Source organism: Colossoma macropomum, unplaced genomic scaffold (genome assembly GCF_904425465.1).
Source record: "Colossoma macropomum unplaced genomic scaffold, Colossoma_macropomum, whole genome shotgun sequence".
Classification (NCBI taxonomy): Eukaryota; Metazoa; Chordata; class Actinopteri; order Characiformes; family Serrasalmidae; genus Colossoma; species Colossoma macropomum.
This window is the reverse complement of record NW_023495549.1, coordinates 103,623-124,081: the sequence shown is the minus strand read 5'-3', so window position 1 is coordinate 124,081 and position 20,459 is coordinate 103,623. Positions and strand designations below refer to the sequence as shown.

The 20,459-nt window shown below is 39.2% G+C and overlaps 1 pseudogene; it reads left to right on the top strand.

Moving 5' to 3' along the window:
- The first annotated feature begins 7,981 nt into the window (after positions 1-7,981).
- LOC118802383 lies at positions 7,982-16,417 on the top strand (annotated as a pseudogene).
- The last annotated feature ends 4,042 nt before the right edge of the window (positions 16,418-20,459 follow it).

Sequence of the window (20,459 nt, the reverse complement as noted above, 5' to 3'; positions counted from 1 at the left end):
ATAACACATCCTCTACAGAAAACACACTTAAATATGACATTTTCTGCAAATTTAAGTGTACTATTTTTGCAACCCCAATTCCAAAAAAGTTGGAACGCTGTGTAAAATGTAAATAAATGTAAATAAAAAAAGAATGCAATGATTTTCAAATCTCATAGACCCATACATTATTCACAATAGTGCATAGAACAATATCAGATGTTGAAAGTGAGACATTTTACCATTTCATGAAAAACCCAGACTCTTCTTCTGTGAAGCCATGCTGTTGTGATGGATGCAATATGTGGTTTAGCATTGTCTTGCTGAAATATGCAAGGTCTTCCCTGGAAGAGAACGCATATGTTGTTCTAAACCCTCTATATACTGTTCAGCATTGATAGAGCCTTTACAGATGTGTAGCTGCCCACACTATAGGCACTAATGCAGCCCCAGACCATCAGAGATTTTGACCAGACCATCAGAGATTTTGAACTGTGTGCTGATAACAAGCTGGATGGTTCCTCTCCTCTTGAGTCCACACAGAACAGTATTTCCATTTTGCCTCAGTCCATTTAAAATGAGCTTTGGCCCAGAGAAGATGGTGGCGTTTCTGGATCGTGTTGACATGTGGCTTCTTATCTGCATGATACAGCTTTAACTTGTGTTTATGGACTGCACAGCAAACTGTGTTCACAGACAGTGATTTCTGGAAGTGTTCCTGAGCCCATTTATTGATTTCCAGTACAGAATCATGCCTGTTTTAATGCAGTGCCACCTGAGGGCCCGATCCCAGCATCCAATATTGTCTGTTGTGTACAGAGATTTCTCCAGATTCTCTGAATCTTATGATGATATTATGTACTGTAGATGGTGGGATATACAAAGTCTTTGCAATTCTACATTGAGGAACATTTTTCTGAAGTTGTTCCACAATTTTTGTGTTTGTGTCACAATGAGTTTTTCACACATTGTGAACCTCTGCCCATCTTTACTTCTGAGAGATTCCACCTCTCTAAAATGCTCTTTTTATACTCAGTCATGTGAGTTAGTTGTAAATTGCTCCTCCATCTGTTTTTTATTAGTACCACTTACTTGTTGCCCTGTCTCAACTTTTTTTAGATGCATTGCTGCCATCAAGTTCTAAATGTGTTAATATTTTTGATTAAATGGTAAAATGTCTCACATTTAACATCTGATATGTGTTCTATGTACTATTGTGAATAAAATATGCGTCTATTGCATTCTGTTTTTATTTACATTTATTTACACTTTACACAGCGTCCCATACTTTTTGGAATTGGGATTGTATTTATTTTACTATATTGGAAAAAATAAAACAAAATTTATCAAATCAACCTTTTGCACAGGCTACAGTCTATATATTTGTTAATGTTAAATTCGGTCAATAAACAATAATTGTGCATTAAAATGTGAGGAAATGTGTTTTCTATAGACAATGTGTTAACTTAGTTACACTTAGAAAGCTAAGAAAACAACTGTATCTCGAAACTACAAATATGTTCACAAATAAATTATTATCAATGAACTTAGAACAAGTGGTAGATCAAGGATATACATATACATATCCATATTCCTTAGTGATATTACTTAATAATATTACTGATAATAATAATAATATTACTTACTCTCATTTGGAATCCTGGTTAGTCAGTTTTGTAAAAAACGTGGAGTCTCCATTGAACAGGTTAGTCCTCCATTCAAGGCTTGTTTTAATCTGCAGTGGTGGAACAACAAAATATCTTCCTGATCAAACTGTTCTCTTCACAGACCGGGGGACCACATGAAAGTATTCCATTGGAGAGCACTACCAGGAGAACGCAGATGACAGCAGACGACATGTAATTTTAGACTGCTGAGTTGTCAGAATAATTCAGTATTATACTCTATGATAATGCTTTAATTGCCATATATGGTTTTTACTTAAGCTTAGAACTCTGTAAGCAGAAGAGTTCAGACAGAGTGCACTGCGTACACTCTGGGGTCAGATGAAGGGCTCTCCTATCAGTAAGAGGAAACAACGGTACGCAGAAAGGAGAACTTGTCCTTTGGGTAAACTCTAAGAAAAGGGATGTATCAGGAAATAGATAAACAAGAAGTTGAAGAATAGTTCAGCTGAGCAAGAGTGAAACGTACATTTCCAAAGGTATAAGACAGGGCATGACCCAAAGCGCTTTGAGCATTACATTCTAGACTTGACTCTGTGTGTAACTGCTCCCTTGCTGCAAGAATAAAAGCTTCAAAGACATCGGTGGTCTCAGGCTGATTATTTAAAGAAGATTTTTTTAACATGAGTCATCATCAAACTCTGCCCAGCTTTCAGTTTAGAATGAAGAGCTATCAGGATCATGCAAGAAAGCATCAATTCATCACTGTAACATTTTATCCTCTTTGAAGTCTTTTAACGCTTTTTAAGAACAGATGTTTTTGCATCATTCATATGTTCTTTTGTTTATGTGATTTCCTGGAGTAAGAACTGCTTTTTTATTTATTTTATTTTTCAACTTTTACACCCATATAAGAGCTGAATTTGTTCTGCATGTTGTGTTTAAAGGATTTTCTTGAAGTTTCCTTATTTTTCTGAATGCTGCTGAGATGGTCTTATTTTCCTGTTTCCTACTGTATGGGTGGCCAGCTGCCAAATAACTTCAACTTTTGTTCATCCAGTAACTGTTCTGGTCTGTTCTGATATATAAATGCATATGCCAAATGCTAGGCTTCTGTAAATTAGAAAAGATTAACATTTGTTTATAGTATGCAGTTACCTTAGGACAAGGATGTTCAATGGAGGTCTACCACCCTGCAGAGTTTCACCTGGACCTGAACTCTGCAGATCTCCAGGACCAGAATTGGGCCTTAGAAGATGATGTTAACTCATTGATTTATGAATAAAATGTATAATTTTGTGTTGCTTTTTATTAAGTGGATGACTAGCTAAGAGTACAATTCATATTAGTAAACATGTATCTTTAATTTTTTCACTTCACTTTACTCTGATTTTTGTGAGCTTTGTAAAACCTTACACATAAAGTTACAAATAATTACAGATTACATATATAAGGAAGTGAACATGTGCCAATAAGTCCTAACCTAAATGAAACTGAGCTAGACGATTTGGAATTAATGCAAATCATTTATTGCATAATACATTATTTTAATCAAGGTAAGACGAAGCATCAGTGAGTTATCTGGCTTGGAAAATGACCCAAAATCCACTCTATAACCGGATATTTGTTCTCTGCTTTTAGGCTTCCAAACTCAGCCAACACAGACATGTGATACACATATGACAGTAATAATCAGCAGGACGCACCCTTTTTAGTCTGAGAGGTTTTATCGAGGTGCAGAAAACTAACAACAAGTAATCTGGCTCAAAATACTGCCCAAATAATCAATTATTTTGATGTTATTTCTCTGCTTTAGTGTACTATACTGTGATGTTTTCATGTGACAGTATGATAAGATGGTACGTCACAGTGTAATAAACGCCTGCTAGCAATATGTGACAGTTATTACACTTGGCAAAGGACAGCACAGTTTGGCACTTCAATTTGTAACTGCAAGTCAAAAACTTCAAATTCAAAAGGCAAGTCATTTTCTTGCCTTTAACATAGCTTGAACTGCTTAATGTATAGACTTTCAATTATGTGTAGATAATTTCAGCAAGAGGTGTGATTTATAACTTTAATATGTTTTGAAGATATTTTAGAATAATGTTTGAGATTTTCCCAAAAACTTCAATGGTATTATCTTCTGTGTTTTTTGTGTTGTAATTACTATGATTTGAAATTGTAATAATCAGTAAACACTTTGCTTTAAACCTTTTCACTAACTCTGTCACAGGAGTCTAAATAAGCTTAGATTTTGTATTATTATTATTATTATTATTATTATTATTTACCTTCTTAGCATTTCCTTCAGGAATTGCATATCTACAGGGCTACAGACTGCAACTAAAATGGTTGCAAATGCAACAACATTTATTAATTTGCGAGTAATAAAATTAATTAACTCACCAGTGGCGACAGGTAACAACTTTGGATTATTCTTATTTTTCATATAAATATTTGCATAAATATTTTTCTGTATTTATTACTTTTTTGTTTTTCTGTATTTTCTTTCATAATTTTTCATCTTAAAATGTAACTGATATTCTTTAGTGTCACATAGATGTGTCTGCCTATCAAAAAATGCCTGCATGTTTGCAGGATTTCAACCAGAGTGGCAAAATGTGGCAAAGCAGCTGAGCTTTTTGCACCAAATGTCGGCATGTAGAAAATAAAATATGTGAATTTTTTTCACACAATCTATGTCACTATCAGACCTTAAGAAGTCATCTGCTCAACCCCAGACTCAGTTAGGACCAATGAGCTAGTGAAAGACGCACACGAAGATGTGCTTTCAAACACTTCATGCAGAAGAACAACCACAGAATTTCAAAACTTCTTGGCTTCATAAAATAAATCCAATTAAATGAATATTGACAAATATGTACTATAGATAAACATAAACATTCTGCAAGCCAAAGGATGAGCAAAGGGAGATACAGTACAGTACAGGTACAATTGAGTACTGAAGTACTGAGGTACATATACACAGCACATACAGCTAAATGAATTGAGCAGCAAATATAAATGTAAACATATTTATTAAATATGTATATCGCCACAAGTTAAAGTGCATATGTGCACTGACTATGAAAGTGGGACAGGCTTTTATTCAGGAGGATTATGGCATAGTACACACAGTGGTTTAGTACACATACTAGTACACATGTAATAAAGTGGATGTGCAGCTGTCTCAAGGTCTAAATCTTTAGAGCTCTCTCTTTCTTGGTGTGGAGATGGAAACCACTGGAAAAGAGAATGACCAGGATGTGAGGGGTCAGCCATGATTTTCCCTGCCCACTTCCTCACCCTAGATGAGTGAAGGTCTTCAAGGAGAGCCGAAAGCTGATGATTTTCTCTGCACATGGCAGTGTTCGCTGCAGCTTAGGCTTGGTGTGCGTAGGCTACCAAATGGAGATGGAGGATGTGATGATGGATTCTATTATGGCAGTGTAGAACTGGACCAGCAGTGCTTGAGACAGCCCAAATCTCTTGAGCTGTTGCACGATACAGGATACTGCTGGGCCTTCTTCAAAACTGCATAACTTCATAACTGTCTGTCAGGATTTGAGATCCCCCTGAATGGTGGTGCCCAGGAAATTGTAAGACTCTGCTCTGGAGCTGTATATTTACAGTGGAGGCAGTGGGTGGGTTTCTGTCTGTAATCAATGATCATCTCCACGGTGTTTGTGTGTTTAGCTCCAGGTTGTTAGCTCCACACCATGACACCAGTCGCTTTACTTCCTCCCAGTACATGGACTTTTCATTGTTTGAGACGAGACTGACCAGGGTAGTATAATCTGCAAACTTAATTAATTAATTAATATCCAGCCAACAGTGTCCTATGGGCAGCGTCCTGTGACCACTGATGAAGGACTAAAGGATGACCAACAAACTGCACAGCAACAGATGAGCAGTTGTCTCTGACTTTAATAGAGTGGACAGGGAGTGGACACAGTGTTTAAAAACTCCAGCAGCACTGCTGTGTCTGATCCACTCGTACCAGCACAACACCGGTCAGTGTATACTGTCAATGCATGATGATCTGTCTATCTATCTATCTATCTATCTATCTATATATATATATATATCTATCTATCGTGGACAAAGCTGGTATAGCTTACTAGTTTTTTGACAGTTAACTCCTAAGTCTTTTATTTCCTGGTTTATAAAGGGTAACGGAAAAAAATTACAGGTGCCCCCTGCTGGTCAAAACTGGAAAAATTGTGAGGAAAAAAATGGCTCTTGGCATGTGATGCTAGAAGTATTATTCAGCTGTTTTTGGTATGTTATGCAAAAAAATAAATAAATTGAAATTTAGATTCATGAATGAACTTTTTTCCATCTTACCTTTTAGGGCTTCTGTAAATAATACCTATGTTGCCGTACAGTTGCTATCAACAACATAACACAATGAAATTCAATTCAGCTCAATTCAACTTTGTCATTATACCAATAAAGGGTTGTACAGTATAACAAAACATTGTCAGGCTACTTCTCTGGTGCAGTAATAAAACAGAGTAAAAAACAAAAGTGCAGAGACAATAGACACAAAGACAAAGACAGGTGCAAAGACAGTAAATACAGAATGTATGCAGGAACAGTAACTGTAGGTCAGAAGGTGGAGGTAAAATTTAAAGTGTAAACTGTAAGTAAAAATATGTAGTCTTTGAGTGATTTACAACTTAGGTGTTCTAGACAGTGTATTCAGTTGGAATTGTACAGATGTTGAGGTAAACCAGGTGTGGTGTGCAAATTATAGAAAGTGTTTGTAAACAGCATCACAGCTATTAAATTCACAGAGTGTACAGTGCAGCTTTATGAATAAGTATAAAGCTTACAGCATAAATGTTCAAGTGCAGAGCATTCCAGTTAAAAGTGTGCATACTGTCTCATGGGTCACTGGGACTCAGTGTGTAGATATGCTCAATAAACTCAGAGGACCAGGGTTTAGATCAGTAACAGATCATTAACACTTAACAGATCAATGACTTTCTTCACAAATATACTTGAGTAGAAGCAAATGTACAAATCCAAAAATGTATTTGAGCTCATATAACTGAGAAAATGAAACTAGTTACTACTCTTCTCTTTTTACACCAAAAAAGAAAACAGTCACAAAACTGTTCTAATGCCACAGGCAAGTTAAGAGCTTCAGACAAATAAGATCAGGAAATAAAGGAAGTCAGGTAAACAGTGTGCAGTTCGGGGGAACCGCAGAAGATCACTTTTTTGTCTTTTCCTGCAAACCCTCTCAGAAGATCACTCGGGACTCTCATCCTAATAGGTCCAATCAAATGTTTATACAGGGCTACTTTATCAGATTCAAAACTGAGACCAAAATTCTAATTTCTACATTTATTCATACTTTAGTTTGTAATATTAGTTTGTAAAATTTAGTTCAGTGTTTCTGTAGTAAACTGCTCTTTTGTTTAGAAAGTAGAAACCGGCTGTTTTGCTTGTTAACCACCAGGTGGCAGCAGGTATCCTAGAGCAGAGTGAAGATTAAACAACAAAAAGCAAGAAAGCTGTATTAGCAGGAGATTGAGCCTTGCAGTGGACCTGTGTGTAAATCGTCAAACGAATAAAGACGCTTCAAGCTGCACTCACTTAATTCTGTTTAATGTGATGACTTCCACAGTGGAGATATTACATATTTGGCGACGAGGATAAACTGGAATGTGTTGGGACTGAGTTACAAAGAGTGAGAGAAACTTTCTCGGACAGCGACACGAAAAAATGGCCATGGTAGGAAATGTGACTCCCTTTGATTCCCATTCGCAGTCTTGGGAAGAGTACTGCGAAATGTTGGTATATTTTTTCAAAGCTAATGATATTGTGGAGGCAGACAAGAAAAAGGCCATTTTGATAAGCTGTGTGGGGCCGGTTACGTATAGCTTAATCAGAAGCTTAGTGAGCCCGCAAAAGCCTGGTGAGAAGACATTTGAGGAGTTGGTTAGCCTACTCAAGGCTCACTTCAACCCCAAACCAAGTGAGATTGTGTAGAGATTCAGATTTAACTCCAGACTGTGAAAAGAAGGTGAAAATGTTGATGATTATGTGGCTGAACTGCGTAAACTTGCCCAAGATTGTAATTACGGCGAGTTTTTACCATAAATGCTGAGAGACCGACTGGTGTGTGGCGTCAATGATGATCATATTCAGAGGAGACTACTGGCCGAACCAGAACTGACATTTGAGAAAGCTCTGAAAAAGCCCAGGCTATGGAGTCTGCTAGTCAGAATGTGATGGATTTGCAGGGTCATATGCAGGAAGATTTGGGAAAATCTCATAAATCTCAAGCCACAGTCCATCGTGTCAGATCAGAGCATAAAATTGATCAAGTGTGCCACAGGTGCAATGGGTCACATGCGGCAATGGACTGCAGATTTATAAATCAGCTTTGTCACAGGTGTGGCAAGAGGGGCCATATAAAAAAGGCATGTCGCAGCAAAAACAATGTAGGCCTAGACCAGAAGAAAAAAGGGTCTGTGGTGTGGCATGGTCAGTCTAAGCCCGGCAGAGTAAACAAAGGTCAGAGAGCTCACCTGTTAAAAGAAGAAGGAGAGGAGGAGTCAGCGGAGGAAAGAGAAATGCACACAATTTACAGTGTAGAAGAGCACAGCTTACACAGAGTAGCTCCAATCACAGAGAAGGTGAACATAAATGGAACCGAGGTAATATTCGAAATTGATACTGGCTGTGGAGTGACCGTGATAAATAGAGATCAGTACTCCAAGCTTTGGCAGAAGTCAAACATACCGGAGTTAGAGAGTTGTAATCTGGTGCTAAAAACATACACAGGACAAAGAATAGAGGTGCAAGGCAGGACAGAAGTGATGGTACATCACTATAACCAGACAAAATCCCTCCCAGTGATTGTGGTTAACAGAACAGGACCCAACTTGTTGGGCAGAGATTGGTTACAGCAGTTAGCTATGGTGGTACAGCCAGTTAACCAAGTAGGCCCTGAGATGAAACTCACTCTGGAGGCAGTGTTGGAAAGGCACTCTGAAGTCTTCAAGGAGGAGCTGGGTCAGCTCCGAGGCACCAAGGCTCAAATACATGTAGATAAGGAAGCACTACCCAAATTCTACAAACCCAGGCCAGTGCCTTATGCCATGAAACCCTTGGTAGAAAAGGAACTCCAGCAACTCCTAGAAGAAAAAATTATAGAACCCGTTAAGTTCTCAGAGTGGGCTGCCCCAATAGTCCCTGTTCTTAAACCAGGAGGGGCTGTAAGAATCTGTGGGGACTATAAACTCACTGTGAATCGAGTCTCAAAGTTGGAACAGTACCCAATACCAAAGATCGAAGATTTGTTTGCTAACTTGGCGGGAGGAGAACGATTTACCAAGTTAGATATGAGTCATGCATACCAACAAATAGTGTTGGACGATGAGGCTGAGAAGTATGTCACTGTTAACACACAAAAGGGCCTATACACTTACTGTCGCTTACCGTTTGGTGTGTCCTCAAGTCCTGCAATATTTCAGCGCACCATGGAGAGCATTTTGCAAGGCATTCCTCATGTAACAGTATACCTTGATGATATACTAGTGAGTGGAAAGACAGAAACAGAACATCTCAACAACATGGAGGAAGTACTGACACGGTTGAAAGACAGTGGCCTCAGGCTCAAGCGAAGTAAGTGCAGTTTCCTGCACAAAGAGGTGGTGTTCCTAGGCTACAGGATAGACGCCACAGGCCTGCATCCGGTAGCTGAAAAGGTGCAAGCTATTCAAGAGGCACCCACACCTAGGAATGTGACAGAGTTAAAAGCTTTTTTGGGGTTATTGAATTATTACCACAGGTTTTTGCCAAATCTGTCTACGACCTTAGCGCCTCTGCACAAACTGTTGAGGAAAGACAGTGGATGGAGTTGGGAAAGAGAGCAACAAGTAGCTTTTGAAAAAGCCAAGGCTCTCATGCAGACATCCGGATTTCTAGCACACTATGATGCCAGCAAAGAATTGCTGCTGGCATGCGACGCATCCCCATATGGGGTGGGGGCTGTCCTATCCCACTGTATGCCAGATGGATCGGAGCGACCAATTGGATTTGTGTCTAGGACATTAAACACAGCAGAAAGAAACTACTCCCAGCTGGACAAAGAGGGTTTAGCTGTGGTCTTTGGTGTAAAAAAAATTCACAGCTATCTGTATGGGAGAAAGTTCGCAATAATCACAGATCACAAACCACTCCTTGCCTTATTCAATGAGCAAAAAGGAGTGCCTCAGATGGCCTCACCAAGGATCCAACGTTGGGCAGTTACTTTGTAAGCCTACGAATATACGATTGTATATAAAGCAGGCAAGGATCACAGCAACGCAGATGCCCTCAGCAGACTCCCGCTGAAAGTGACGGAGGAACCCCCAAGGGATGTAGAGAGAGTATTGTTATTAGATCATATGGATACACCTTTGGTGACAGCCAGACAGTTACAGAAATGGACAGACAGAGACAAGCTAATGACTTTGGTACGTGAATATGTAGTGAGGGGTTGGCCAACAAAGATAACTGACCCTAATTTAGTGCCTTATGTACACCGTCGGGAAGAACTCAGTACCAGTGAGGGGTGTGTATTATGGGGTTCTAGAGTCATTGTTCCACCAGCAGGTAGGGAAGCAGTGTTGAAACAATTACATCAGTCACATACCGGTATAACGCGAATGAAAGCACTGGCGCGCAGCTACCTCTGGTGGCCAAAGCTAGATGGTGATATTGAAGCTTTGGTGAGGGCTTGTCCTGCGTGTCAAGAAGACAGACCGCGCCCAGAAGTAGCGCCCCTCCATCCCTGGGAATGGCCGGAACAGCCATGGAGGAGGGTACATGCAGCCTATACAGGACCCTTCATGTTCCTGATACTGATTGATGCCCATTCTAAATGGATGGATGCATATCCGCTCAACAGCTCAACCTCTGCTGTCACTGTAGAATGCTTGAGGAAGAGTTTCAGTCATCTATTCCTGAGATGCTAGTAACTGACAATGGGACATGCTTCACTAGTAGTGAATTTGCAGAGTTTATGAGACGAAATGGCATTAACCATGTCACAACAGCTCCTTACCATGTTTCATCTAATGGATTGGCAGAGAGGGCTGTACAGACATTTAAAGCGCTGCTAAAGAAAACCACCGGTGGAAGCATCGAAACCAGAGTGGCCAGAGCACTCTTCAGCTATTGCATAACACCCCAGAGTACCACAGGAAGATCACCTGCTGAGCTGTTGCAAGGAAGAAAACTGCGATCCACCCTAGATCTACTCTATCCAGATTTCAAGGGTAAAATGGTACAGCAACAGTTACGACAGAAGCACTACCATGACCTACAAGCCAAGGGCCGAAGTCTGAAGGTGGGGGATCCGGTGTACACTCAAAACTTTGGATCCGGACCAATGTGGATTCCTGGAGTAGTTGAGCAGCGAACAGGACCAGTCTCTTGTAAGGTACTGTTGGGAAATGGCAAGGTAGTGAGGAGGCACATAGACCAAGTTAAAAGCAGGAGTGCTTCTTACACTTCTGAGTGTGACTCACAAGGGAGTATCTCTCAGGAAAATGTTGCAGCTGAAAAGGTTCTAAATCCTGGAATGCTGAAGAACGCAGTCATGAGAGAGAAAACAAAAAGTGAGACTGAGACATCAGAGGCAACATCTTCAGAGGTATCGCCCCAGAATCATCAACAACCGGTGCTTCGAAGATCAGAACGAGATCGGAAACCACCTACATATTTGAAGGAATTTGTTAGAGTAGTGGTGAGTTCCCCAGCCACAGGGTGAGAATGAGCCCTGGAACTCATTGAGGCTGAAGGTAGTCTACCCTGATGTCTCTAGTGTAGGAAAATGACAAAGCCAGGACATTCCTTTGTGGATAGTTACAACACTTGTTGGTGGACTAAAAAAAAAAAAATTCAAGTTTGTATTTGGAAAACTGTTCATCTCTGAGTGATGTTGAGCACCTTAGGCATAGGGATAAGTTTTATTCAGAGGGGAAGGAATGTAGTAAACTGCTCTTTTGTTTAGAAAGTAGAAACCGGCTGTTTTGCTTGTTAACCACCAGGTGGCAGCAGGTATCCCAGAGCAGAGTGAAGATTAAACAACAAAAAGCAAGAAAGCTGTATTAGCGGGAGATCGAGCCTTGCAGTGGACCTGTGTGTAAATCATCAAACGAATAAAGACGCTTCAAGCTGCCCTCACTTAATTCTGTTTAATGTGATGACTTCCACAGTGGAGATATTACAGTTTCTTTTTCTGCCGGAGATGCTTTTCTCGCATCTCTGGCAGGAAACTTTTCATCAAAAGTAGAACAGTTTCTTGTAAAATGTTTCTCAACGTTTGATTTTTACGAGGCTGAAGTCACTTCTCATTCGCCAGCTTCTTGTTTAAATTTTCCGGTTCCACCTTAAATGGTGCCTGAGGTGCTAGAATGTAACTGCTGCACCATTTAAGGTGGAACGGAACAATTTGAACAAGAAAATGACTTCAGCTTTGTGACTTCTTGTTGCAGATTAAACAAATCAGGAAACCAGCTGGAGTGATGAATGCAATTAATTCCATTTGTCTCTAAGTTATCGATGTTCATCTTAAATCTCTCTCTTTGCCGTTTCATTAGCTACTAGTCTGTGTTGCTATGGTGACCAGCAGTCTGCGCTGATCTTCAGGGTTAAAGGGTGAATTAGCAGTTCTACATTAACTCCAGAGTTTAAGACCATTTATTGTTAAACTGTGTTATAATAAATAAAGAACTGTGTCATAATAAAGAACAAGACATTAATAAAGTCCTAGTACTTCTTATAATAAAGTGTTACCAATAATTCATTATAAAGTAATACATATTTGATATTGTGCCTTTTATGTTGCCAGATCTCCATCACATGCAGTGTAGTCAGCTGAGCTTATTTTTTTCTTTATATTCGTTTCATTTGAGGTGGGGAGAGGAGAGAAGAAGCAGAGGTTACTAACCAACACTGAAGGCTGTCGGATTTCTGTTTTCAGGTATACATAAATTAATGTATAAAGTTTTGGAAGCCTAAAAATTTCTCTTAAGCACCACAGTTATGCTAATGGTGCAGAGAGCAGCAGAGTGATGTCATTACTGTGTGCACTTGTTTTATCTGTACACACAACCAAGGTATTATTATCACTAATCAGCTGTAATATTTGAATTATAATTATTGTAAGTCATGTTGTTACCTTTGTTATCTCATCTTTGCTATGAGCTTTGTCAGCCCCTTTTGACTTTTGCCTCATATGAGGAGGTGAAGAGAGAAGAGAAGAAGGACTCGCTAAACAATAGAAAGGTCTGTTTTGTTTCTGTTATCAGAATAAAATCCTCACAATGAAAATACAGCACAGAGTTTCTTTGTCTATCGGTAGTAGTGCTTCAGTGTCCACTGGTTACAATAAGGCAGGAGTCCATAAACTTATAAGAGAGAGTAATAGGATGCACTTTTTGTAACCAGCAGATTTGCTAATGGATTTTGACAGGTCGTAGCCCTGCCCCCTTTGACCTTTGACCCCCCATTATCATCATCATCATCATCATCATCATTACCCTTCCGTCACCCAGGGTGGGGGGTGTCACCCTTGACCTTTTGAACAACTTCATGTGTTTGACACATGAGAACAAATGCATCAAAAAAGAGTAAGAGTATAATTCACCGCAGAAGGTCAAGGGTGACACACCCCCCACCCTGGGTGACGGAAGGGTAATGATGATGATGATGATGATAATGGGGGGGTCAAAGGTCAAGGGTGACACCCCCACCCTGGGTGACGGAAGGGTAATGATGATAATGATAAAGGGGGGTCAAAGGTCAAAGGGGGCGGGGCTACGACCTGTTAAATTCAATTAGCAAATCTGATGGTTACAAAAAGTGCATCCTATTACTCTCTCTCTTATACTTCTCATAGCAGCATGATGAAATATGAAGTGGTTAACATTGTTTATTTATCTTCTTATTCTCCAGGGTATATTTTGTTTGTCCATCTCAATTTACATGACCAAATCGTAAGGCAAATTATTCAGTAACTGCATGAAATAAATGTACATTTTTATTTTATTTTATTTTTTTTATTTTTTTGTAGAAGTTCCCCTCAAATTAACAGAACATGTGTTTTATGATCTACACATATTGCTATATGCTTACAATTTACTGCTGAAAGCCAAAAATCTTAGATGCTCTTTGTATTATTTTATAAAAATAATGTTTACAGAGCAGATCACTGAAGAGACGCCATCTGTTTATAGTTTTTAGCCCAGATTTGTGGAAAAATGGGTCGACTTTCAGTAGAAAAAAAAATTGTGAGTTCAGCTTCTTTTATTATAAGGTTTTAAAATTACATCACCCATCTATTTGACTGGAAAGATGAGAGTTACAGCTCTCATATGACCCCCACCTTTAGAATGTAGCTTATGAAATATGAAAGTTATGAAGAATATGACAAAGCGCGTTTTGGAACCACCGGTGGTCTCAAGAAGCTTAAGAGGCTACATCAGTTTAAAAATGCACTCGTTGTTAGTATAACTTCAGTCTTTGTGAATAGATTTTACTTCATGTGGAAGTTGAATGACTTTTTCAAACAGTTGTGTAGACACAGCATTTCTTTTACTACTGCTGTTGAGTTGCAGAGTTTGACCACTAGATGTTGCCTAAGCACCAATTATACTGACATTTCTTTAATAAGAGCAGAGTAACTGACAATATGTGTAGGATTATCTGTGTATATATATTGTGGTGTATTTTCTGATTTATTATACATATGACTGTATACTCTGCCTTATTGATACTTACAATAATATATGTGTCTGGTGTTCTTTTATATGCATAATTATGTTTATCTCAAAAATATATTAAAATATGAGCTTTTAGAAGAGCTCTTAACCATGTTAACCTGTTATCATACATTTATTTTTCTTAATTAAACTGACATCTATCTGTCTATCTACAACAGGGACACCAGGGGCTTACAGATCTACCACCACCTGGCTCTATTATTTGGATGCCCCTGAAGGCCCTCATTACCTGGATCAGGGATGGTAGACTATGATTAAAGCTAAACTCTGCAGGGGATGGATCTCCAGGACCAGGACTGGGATCTATACTATACTGTTCTGGATCACAAACACCACTCAAACTCATCCCAAAGGTATTGGATGGAGCTCCATCACTCAAGAGAACTCAGTGCTGGGGGACTTTATAACCCTCTAGCTGATGTTTGGCATTGGGCATGGTGACCTTAGGCTCACGTGTGGCTTTTACAGGGTATCCCATTCTAGTGCCAATGCTTTATTCTGGAGATTATAGAAGCTTTGTGTGCATAATTGCAATTGAATACCTTTGTCAGCAGTGGGTGCACATTAATGTAGCTGAATTCAGTGAAGGGGTCTACAAACTTTTGGACACATAGTCAGTCTGTTTGTCTGTGCTTGCCATAATAGAGGAAGTGTTAATGAAGTAATTGTTCTTTTCTAGGGATTTAAAGGTGAATGGGGTAATTTCTTCTCATATTCCAAAGACGTAGAGTTTAAGATGACCATGATGCTAGAGGAGGAGGGCACCACTAAAGATTCAGTTTCTCAGGATTGATTGTTTCCTCATGAACTGAAATTTCACATGTTGTTCACACCTATATTTAAAAGATTTGGTAGAAGGACACTCTTACTATATAAGGATCTTCAATCAGAGGCCTTTTTATGGTCTTCAACAAATATTACATTATGAACATTTGGATGAAATTTACTTACTATAATACTTTCTGAAAATTAAGTCAAGAAGATAAACAGACCTTTCTTTAAAGACACGTAAGTAACAGCATTGTATTGAAAAGATTAGCAGACAACATTGGCCAAAAAATATTTACAATCCATTGTGTGGCCTATGTAATGCATAATAAAATACTTATCTTTTGGTGTTTCCTACTTACTTTTATCACAATTGTGTTTTCTTTTTCTGACAATAATAAACCAACTTGTGTATCACTCCCATTTGTTTCTATATTAACAAGGTGTCATTTAAGCTGCAATAGTCCATTTTGATATTGATATTAAAGTAATGCCACAAAAGGGAAATCATGTGTAAGTAAATTAGTTCTTTCAGTTGAGCCAATGTGACAGAGAGCCACTCATAAGGTGATGTTAGAACTGGCCAGCATAACCCTATACAATGTAAGAAGACAGTCCTTGTATTTCTTGTAATAACAACAATAACAAGGACAACAACATTTATATACATCTGGAATTCAGAGCAAATCACAAGGCAGGATTTCTTCAATCCTGCTTCCATTCTTCTTTTCTCATATGAAGTGTTTGTTGAGTTAAATTGCTTCCTTGTGGTCAAAGCTGGTACAGCATGCCAATTTTAGCTCCCCAGAGAATTTGTTCACCTGGTCCCTGATGGGTAAGAGAAAAAAAAAAACTGTTGCCTTTTGCTGGTGTTAGCCAATATTTTTTCCCTATGTTACCCTTCTGGTGCAAGAGTAGAAGAGTAGCCTCAGTAGAAGAAAAAATGTTTTTGATGGCTGAAATTGTACAAGTGATGCTAGAGATGTGTTTTGGGGTGTGTTATACAGGCAGAACAAATAAATAATGTGGAACTTAGACTCAGGAACACACTTATGTTTTTTTCATCTTACCCTTCAGGGCTTTTGTAAGAAACCCATGGTCCTGCGCATGTTTCAGGCTGCTGTTGGCACTTCTCTCCAAGTGCCAGAAAGGGTGAAATCAAGCATGGCAGAACACTATCCTCTCCAGAAGCAGGAGGAACACCCCTATCCGCCCGCAAAAGGCCAACCTCTAGTGTGCCCCCTGATGTGAGAAAAGATTTCCACACATAGAAAATCCAACAGAGAAGCAAGCACGGCACAGGCAATTGCTTCTTGAATGTCTAGTTCATCTTTCCCTGAACAAAGACAAAAACAGAAACATCGCAATACAAAATAAAAAAGAGGTTGTGAAACAAAAAATAAAGGAAACTAAACGAAAAGGTTCCTCTTGATTTTGACACTGAGTGATAATTCCCCTTTGCCTTCGTACGTTTCACTTCTGTGACTATTTTTGTCGGGGAAGAGGTCCACTGGGGAGTTACTTTGGGGTTTTTGGAGAAGTATTGGGGCGTGCGCTCTTAAACTCCTTGCATTTATGTAGCATCATGGCTTGAGAGGAAAAAGCTAAATGTAAACCAAAACAAGACGTTACTTGAATTACTCAGGAACAGCATGCACAAAAAGGCAAAACACAGCTCTAAAGCAGGTCTACGGCTCTTAGAGTGTAAATGCTGTGTAAAACTTCTGACCTGTGCAGTTCCATTTATTTTTTTGGCTGATCCTATTCTTTGGTGATGGCAGATATGTGGCCTATTTGATAACTGCACCACAAGATTATGTTGACAGCAGCAAGCTGCCTCCATGGGAATGATGTGACAAAAGTCTAACACTGATCGATGAGTAGTACTATGCACAGATACACTATATTTCCAAAAGTATTCACTCACCAATACAAATCATTGAATTCACGTGTTCCAATCATTTCCAAGGCCACAGGTGTATAAAACCAAGCACCTAGGCCTGCAGACTGCTTCTACAGATATTAGTGAAAGAATGAGTCGCTCTCAGGAGCTCAGTGAGTTCCAGCATGGTACCGTGATAGGATGCCACCTTTGCAACAAGTCCTGTCGTGAAATTTCCTCACTACTAAATATTCCACAGTCAACTGTCAGTGGTATTATAACAAAGTGGAAGCTATTGGGAACGACAGCAACTCAGCCACGAAGTGGTCGGCCACGTAAAATGACAGAGCGGGGTCAGCAGATGCTGAGGCACATAGTGTGCAGAGGTCACCAACTTTCTGCAGAATCAATGGCTACAGACCTCCAAACTTCATGTGGCCTTCAGATTAGCTCAAGAACAGCATAGAGAGCTTCATGGAATGAGTTTCCATGGCTGAGCAGCTGCATCCAAGCCTTACATCACCAAGCTCAATGCAAAGCGTTGAATGCAGTGGTGTAAAGCGCCGCCACTGGACTCTAGAGCAGTGGAGACGTGTTCTCTGGAGTGACCAATCACGCTTCTCCGTCTGGTAATCCGAGATGGTACTTGTCTGACTGCATTGTGCCAAGTGTAAAGTTTGGTGGAGGGGGATTATGGTGTGGGGTTGTTTTTCAGGAGTTGGGCTCGGCCCCTTAGTTCCAGTGAAAGGAACTCCTAATGCTTCAGCAGACCAAGAGATTTTGGACAATTTCATGCTCCCAACTCTGTGGGAACGGTTTGGGGAGTTTGGCCCCTTCCTGCTCCAACATGACTGCACACCAGTGCACAAAGCAAGGTCCATAAAGACATGGATGAGCGAGTTTGGTGTGGAAGAACTTGACTGGCCTGCACAGAGTCCTGACCTCAACCCGATAGAGCACGTTTGGGATGAATTAGAGCGGAAACTGCAAGCCAGGCCTTCTCGTCCATCATCAGTGTCTGACCTCACAAATGCACTTCTGAAAGAATGGTCAGAAATTCCCATAAACACTCCTAACCCTTGTGGAAAGCCTTCCCAGAAGAGTTGAAGCTGTTATAGCTGCAAAGGGTGGGTTGACATCATATTAAACCCTATGGATTAAGAATGGGATCTCACTCAAGTTCATATGCGTGTGAAGGCAGACGAGCGAATACTCTTGGCAATATAGAGTATCATTTTACATTTATAAGGTAAGCTATGTGTATCTAAATGAGAATTCCACCAATTATTATACAATTCTACATTAATTAATCATTGAGATGCAAATACTGTCTTTTCTGATTTTTTCTTTTCTGGTTTGGTGTGAAACGCTCTGTTCTAGAGAAAAGCAGAATTTTTCACACTGGTAGTGATAGGAACCAGACATCTGAAGAGTTTAATGCCTCTAAAAGAACAAAAAGTCATTACAAAAAAAAAAATAGTCACAGATATATTCCCTGATGCCTGTGTTTGGATTTGTTTTGGATTTATTTTCTTGCTATTCCTTTTATATCTTTATTTATCTTTATTTAGTTATAATTCCTTTTTCCTTAAGTTGGCTCTTCTTTGTTAACCAGCATTAACACTAAAGCTTCTTTTGTAACAGTCTAATAAATTACTTTTATGATACTTTCTGTAGAAAGTTTACGACACTAAGTTATTACAACATGATTGGAAAACCACCTCTGTGCTTTTAAGACTGTGTATCAAGGGTCTCTTTTCAGACTCGGTTGTTGCAGATGGACAGTGCACTCTTCAATTCTTGCAAATAGATGGAACAGAAGGACAAGATGATGAGAGGATGGAACGACAGAAAAAACACAGTTGACTTTGATAGACACAATATTCCAGAACGCTGTGTCTCAGAAGGATCTTGTGACAGCAAATATTAATTAACACATAAATTCCTGATAAATTCAGACACTGAAAAAAGCCTTTATTACTTTTAACTTCATTCATTAGTACATTCGTTTGTAATTTAGTCTTGTGGTTGGTAATATATAACTTATTCATTTGTTCCTGATTAATGACTTATTATTTTCTGATTAGTTATTCATTATTAAATGCCTTAATTACTCACAGATCATGCACCCTTAATGTAAAGTGTTACCAAATTGTCACTGTCCAAACACTTATGGACGAGGGGCCGTATTACAGAAACTTCCTATCTTTTTGTCTTAAGTTAATATCTGACAGGTCAAGATAAGATTTTTCACAAATTCGTATTACAGAGACAAATCTGATCTTAATTTAGGAATCTTATCTTATAGCATCTTATCTCAAGTTAGGAAATCTTAACTTTCTCGATTGAAGTCAACAATCAGCTGTCATGTCTGTTGTCATGTCGTGCACAGCTGAAATGTAAACACGTAAAAAAAGTCAGTCAGACAGCTAATGTTAGCTACCATTACTGATGTAAAAAAAAAGTTCTAATAAAACTAAAGTGCGATAAACTGAAGGTTAAGAATATTGTGTCAGCGCCCCCTGCTGTTTATCAGAGCATCGCTGCTTTCCAGTTTCAGTCTCCATTTCCTAAACGCTTTAGCCAAGCGCGCTAACGTTATTCTTTCTAATAAACAGACACACATTCAGCTCCGTCTCTTCATTATTCACCACCATCACTGTAATATTTCATCATCAACATTAACACACGAAAGCAATAAGAGGGGATAGTGGTGATCGTGACTGCAGCGTATGGAGCTTTTAAACAGTGTTAGAAAAAAAAAAAACTTAAGTCAAAGCACAGTTTTCAGTGTAGATAAATGTAGCGTCATTATGCTGGTTATAGTGAACTGTGCTGCCCATCACTGCATAAAACAATAGAAACAGGTTAAACAGAAGTTAAGACGCTCTGGGGTTTATCTTAAAGTTAAGACAATATTTAGGATATTTTGGCAATTTAGGATGTTTCTGTAATACAGTTTTCTTATCTGAAAATAAGAGAAGATTATAGACTTAAGAACTGTTTTTCTGTAATGGCTTCTGTCCTTAACTTCAGTCCTAACTGAAGTTGCCATGACAACAAAGCAGATATGATCTCAGACTTAAGAATTTTCTGTAATACGGCCCCTGATAAGCATGGAAATGGTGGGGTGTGGTGGCAGGCAGGAGCTCAGGTTACATTTTTCTCTCATCGGATTCGCAAGACACCCGGAAAGGACTTCAGCTGTTACTTCGCTCTGAGTGCAGTATTTTCAGCTATGGCTCCTTCTCCATCCCTAGTGACAGCAGTGTTACTTGCTTTGTTTATGAGAATTATAAGTTAGTTTCTTGCTTGATGGAGAATATTATATAGTTAGAGATGCATCCAAAAATTAGAAAAGAGCAGGGTTAGTCAGCAGGGCTCAGACTCACTGTTAGGAACTCCGGGTTC